The sequence below is a fragment of the Salmo salar genome, chromosome ssa14 (genome assembly GCF_905237065.1).
Source record: "Salmo salar chromosome ssa14, Ssal_v3.1, whole genome shotgun sequence".
In the NCBI taxonomy this organism is placed as follows: Eukaryota; Metazoa; Chordata; class Actinopteri; order Salmoniformes; family Salmonidae; genus Salmo; species Salmo salar.
In genome coordinates this window covers 29404905-29410884 of record NC_059455.1, presented here as the reverse complement: position 1 = coordinate 29410884, position 5980 = coordinate 29404905, and the positions used below count along the sequence as shown (strand labels likewise).

The 5980-nt window shown below is 38.4% G+C and overlaps 1 long non-coding RNA gene across 1 annotated transcript; it reads left to right on the top strand.

Moving 5' to 3' along the window:
- The first annotated feature begins 564 nt into the window (after positions 1 to 564).
- Positions 565 to 5020, top strand: LOC123726624 (uncharacterized). The gene is made up of 3 exons (XR_006758684.1): positions 565 to 3252; positions 3585 to 3920; positions 4052 to 5020. It is a non-coding gene; the product is annotated as an uncharacterized lncRNA (long non-coding RNA).
- The last annotated feature ends 960 nt before the right edge of the window (positions 5021 to 5980 follow it).

Below are 5980 nucleotides of genomic sequence, written 5' to 3'. Positions count from 1 at the left end.
ATTCCTGTTTAAGGAAACATGGCTGTGTTATTGACAATTACATAATCTCAATTTGGTTCAAGATGTCTGTGAGACAAATCCCATGAGCACAGTTTTAGGGCCGGATGGACTCCTCGCCACACCGTACAAGAGGAATCTGTTTTTCAAGAAAATATTTTCTGTGGTGGAGCCGGTAGAATATATACTTGATGCAAAGAAAGGAAGAAGCTGTCAGTATGTTCCTATTCTGTAGTCACTGTTACAAGTATTGAGCAACAAGGACATTCAGGAGAAATCTTTAAAAAGTAGGCCTACGAGTTTTTCTCGATACGGGTCTTTTTACGATGGCACCCATTTCAAAGAAAATTACTGTTTATCAGGAGATTAATAAACCCTATCTTTACTTCTCTATGTTGATGACTTTGAAGTGTGCAATCCCTTTGGAACATCCCGCGAAAAGCACAAAATCACAGGAGTCTATTGGGTTTTGGCAAATGTCCCATTGCTGTTTATGTCTGCACTCAAGTCTATTTACTTAGCTGTTCTCTTCAAGGCTGCTGATGTTAAAACATATGGATATGGGAAGGTGCTAGAGCCACTTTTGAAAGATCTTGCACAATTGGAGGAGGAAGGACTTTTTATTCATGTGCTGGGAAAGATACTGAAGGGCACTGTTTTTTGTGTGGCGGCAGATAATCTTGGAGCCCACTCTATTGGTGGATTTGTAGAAAGTTTTAGTGCAACGCATATCTGCAGGTTCTGTTTGGCTGAGCTGTCTGAGATCCAGGTAAAAGAAGTGAGAACTGGGGCATTCCAACCCAGAACAAAGCAGCAACATTCTGAACAAATACAGACAGTTTTAGAAAATCCCACCTTAATACATTGCTATAGTGTGAAAAAGCAGTGTGCTTTGACTGAAAAACGTAAACATTTTGACGTGCTGTCTGGCTATTCACCAGATGTGCTGCATTACTTTTTTGAGGGAATCCTGCCTCTAGGACTGGCATTGGCCTTAAAGGTTTTAATCAAGAATAAATATTTTACTCTGTTGGAACTCAACAATCTCAACACACAGTTCCCCTATAAGTGGAGTGATAAAACTGACTGCCCACAATCAATTCCTCTTGACTTGATGAATCCAAGGAAAATAAGTATTAGAGGAAATGCTCATGAAAACTGGTGCCTAATGCGTCTGCTTCCATTCATTATAGAAACTAAAATACCTGTAGATGAACCATCATGGGAAATTCTTATGGACCTCAAACATATCGTTGAACTTGTGGTTTCGCCAATTCACATAGAAGAATCAATTTGGTACCTTGACAGCAAGATATCCGAGCACAGGCATAGATTCTTAGAGGTTTATCCTCAGGATAGTCTTATCCCGAAACATCATTTCATTGAACACTACCCGCAGCTGATAAAGGCATTTGGACCCCTTATGGCTTTGTGGACTATGCGCTTTGAAGCTAAACACAGCTTTTTTAAGCGGATTGTTCGACAGACCAAAAGCTTTTGAAACATTTTGCTGTCTCTTGCAGTTAAGCATCAACTAATGCTTGCGTACCATCTGCATGGCACCAATCTTGTCAAGCCTGCCCTATCTGCCACAAAGCTGTCCACTGTTGCTTTGGAAGTGTTAAAGGATGACATAAAGGAAGCGTTACAATTTTATTTTCCAGATGAGGCTTTTGTTCAGATGGCAAACACACTTTCCAGCTTGGTACCAACTACTCGGTTGGAATGATCCTAACCTACGGATCCACTGGAGGTCTACCAGACTTTGTTGAAATACTTCTAATGATCGTTGTTCATGGTGAACTTGCTTTTATTGCCAAGTGTCAGAATGCTTGGTATAATGAGCATCTTAGGGGATTTGAGCTGGAATCCACACAGAAGCTTAAGGTCATTGAGCAAAAGGAATTGGCAGACATCTACCCACTAACAGCATACGCTGTTGGCCAAAAGCACATGGTAACCCTGAAGCACCATATTTGCCTGCAATATTAGGTAAAAATCTTTTAAAATGTAATAGTTTTAAATGTGGTGTATTTATACATGGGTTTAAAAACAATGCATTGCTCATAGAGCTCATGTCAAATTTAGTATTTGGTATAGAATAGAAATGCTTGTTTTTGCACATTTATTATTATGAGATCTAGTAAGCAGCACTTGATATCGATTTAATGGGATACCCATGTTTGACATCATACCCATTTGATAACTTTTATGCATTTTTTCTTGACAGGATCACTTTCACTACAACAGAACAGAAATGTCTGCCAGGCTACGGGTCCTATTGGAGGGCCCTGATATCCGTAAGCTAACATTGCCTTCTGGAATCCCTGCTACTGTGGCTGAGCTTGGCACAATTGTGCAAGAGACATTTCAGCTTCAAAAATAATTTGTTCTACAGTACATGGACAGTGAATATGGAGATCAGTTATTTTCTTTGCTTGATACTAAAGACCTAAAGGATAAAGACACCATCAAAATGGTTGACCTTGACCACCCACCTCTTATTACTTGAAATGTACAAGGACTCAATAAGAGCTCCACAGAGACATCGGATGAGAGGGGCTCCCTTGGATCATGTGATACTGTGATATTGTCCTCTCCAGAAAGTACCTCTTCCCAACACTCCAGTCCGTGGCCATCTGAGTTTGAAGTTCCTCGCTTTGCTTATGATACAGAGCTCATTCTTAAGGCAGCTAATGAAGCACACATGAAGGATGGAACACTACTTAACAATCTGTCTGTGAAATCAGCCATCCTCGAAAAACTGTATGAAAGGATCTTCCAGTTTACAGCCTATCCGTCAAGTCTACAAATTTGGCAGGTTGCAGAAGCTTTGGTAAAAAAGTACCCATGTCTTAAAGAGCCTGGGTCCTTCTCAGGCCTGTACGGATGGCAAACCAGCCTGAAGTGCAAGATGGGCAATTACAGATCGAAACTGAGAGGAATTGGTTGCCCAGAACTGGAAGTGAACTCTCTTAAGAGAAAATCACCAGAGGACAGGCCCGTTGCCAAGAACATAAAAAAACAAAGAAGGCTGAGGTAAATTACCTCCCACCCCACCCTGCTGGAGAAACAGAAGAGACCCTGGAGAGGGAGCGAGTGGAGCTACTGGGAGAAGTACAAATACGTGACAACCACAACATTGTGAGTGCCAAAATGGCAAAGACCTTCTGATATCGAAGACAAGATGTCATTCAGGCCCTTCCTGTGAAGGACTTCAAAGAAAGATGGCCAGCCCTGTTTGAGCCCACTCAGGTACAAAATACAGCTGAATGAAAATAGTATGTAGGTAAAAATTGTTATTTGATTAAAATATTTTGTGTTGTCTTGACCTAATATTCTAATCTACAATTAAATATGCATTAAAGATTAGTCTGAACATTCTCACTCTGCACATGCTTTTGGAGGGGTGTCCCAATAGCATTCTGGCTCTCAGATCATCTTTTGTCCTTATCTGTTCAGAATTCTCTCTCTCTCTCTCTCTCTCTCTCTCTCTCACTCACTCACTCACTCACTCACTCACTCACTCACTCACTCACTCACTCACTCACTCACTCACTCACTCACTCACTCACTCACTCACTCAGATTAAGGAAGAGTTCAGAAGAATTACAACTGTTGCTCTTGAGTCCACCTTTATGCAGAAGCTGGACGAATTTACACCAAAACTATTGGACTTGTTTAAGTTCAAAGGAGGTGCTGTAAAGGCGGACATGCAGAAAGTTCTGTACGGGGTATGCACAGTAACACCTTCACAATAGTATGTAGGTTATACTGTGTATTTAGTTGCCGGTATTAAATGCAAATGTTTGTATAACATCATATTACAGTACGACACCATCCAGGAAAGAAGAGACAGTGTGATCCGTGGCCTGATCATATACCTCGGTGAGAGGGTTGAAGACCTTATCACAGAATACAAGGTAAAGGTTTTTATTTTTGTATCCTTATTTATCTCTAAATGAGGTATCTTCCTTTCTTTCACTCTCTCCCCTCTCAAGTTGAACATTTAATGTAATAGCCTAGTTTGTTATTTCTTCATTTTTTCACTCAGGATGTTGACGACACCAGGATCTGAGAGGACCTCATTCAGCATGTGATGAAGGTGTTCACTGTGAAGGATCTGCACCAGAATATAGAGCATGGGATCTGCATCGAAGGAGCAGAGGTCCTGGCTGGTATTCACAGTCTTACACAGCTTATGGGCCTCATCTATGGCTTAAATCTAAGGTACCCCAAAGAACTGAAATATACCTTTGAGGTGTTCCAAAAATTATTCTTGGAACTTGATGATCTCAGGACCTCCCCACGGGTCCAAGCTCTAAAGATGAAGTACTTGTTTTCAGAGATATCTAAAGATATCTATGAGATCTCTCAAAGGGCCACTCACAAACTGTGGTCTAAACGCTACTCAGTAAGATGAAAAACTAGTTGCTAGGTGTTAAAGGAGTTACAGTTTACATGCTGCTTTTTGTCAGGTGAAATCATAAGAGACACTGTTTAAAAAACAGCTTTGTTTTAAAACTTACTCCATATGCACTAGTGGATATCTGAGATTATTTGATGAGGTGCAAGCTGTCTGGATTTAACTTTACCTAAGGAGGCAAGGTGGAGTTATACCCAGAATGCTTATACCTATCAAAATAATATGTCCATATGGGCTTCACTAGTGCGTATGAAGTCAGGTTTGGCAAATAGTTTGTAACAATATGTGCAATGTATGTTTTGAAAACCCATGTTTTGATTAATATATATGTATTTGAGCTAAAGTTCATATTGTGCATTGTGTAAAGTCTATTAAGACAAATGGTCAATTTACGTTTCTGTTAAAATATCACTTTGTTGTTAAGGGACACACGGACCACCAGAGAATTCTTGCCAAGCTGTACAAGATGTGAGGTCAAAGTGATAATCCCAAACTATCACTTAAAATTTGGATGTAACTTTACCTAAGCAGGCAGGGTATAGTTATACCTAGAATGCTTAAAGACTACAAAATAATGGACTAGGGTTTAAGGGGCAATTTGAGATTGAAGTTTGAAGAAATTATGAAATGATAACATTTATTTTATTCAAAATAAAGGTGTTGAAGTTTGAAGTTGAACACTGTTGTTTCTTTTTGCATATTCCCTTGTATTGAAATAATATTTTTTTTGTAAATTATCTCAAGTATATTGAGGTAACTATTTGCATCATCTTTTTAAATATAGTTGTGAGTATATATTTGAGTAGTAGGAACCCAATTTAAATACATTTTACTAACCTGAGTACCATAAGTAACTGAGCAAAAAACATATGTAGATAAACCATAGAATATCAGTTACGATACTGAGTAAATTCAGCAAATTAAACGTATAACATTAGTTCTGTAACTGATTACATTAAGTATATCAAACTTATAACATTAGTTCTGGGGCTTGAGGGATTTAAGCAGGTCAACAAAAAAACTGTTCTAAACCTGATAAAATGAAGTTGAATGAAAGACATTTTTGAGATCCAGATAGATGTTTGCACTTCATATATTTGAGTATGTAACACAATAAAAGTGAAGTTTATTATACTTAAAAGATCCTTCTTGTTGATTTACATAAAAAGCAGATATTTAATTTTAGATAATAGATAATTATTTTAATTGAAAACAATCAGAATAAGGCACATACAGTTGAAGTTGGAAGTTAACATACAGCTTAGACAAATACATTTTAACTCAGTTTTTCACAATTCCTGTCATTTAAATCCTAGTAAAAATTCCCTGTCTTTGGCCAGTTAGGATCACTACTTTAGTAGAGAGAGTGCTTAATAGTAGTAGTAGAGAGAATTATTTATTTCAGCTTTTATTTCTTTCATCACATTCCCAGTGGGTCAGAAGTTTACATACACTCAATTAGTATTTGGTAGCATTGCCATTCAATTGTTTAACTTGGGTCAAACGTTTTGGGTAGCCTTCCACAAGCTTCCCACAATAAATTGGTTGAATTTTGGC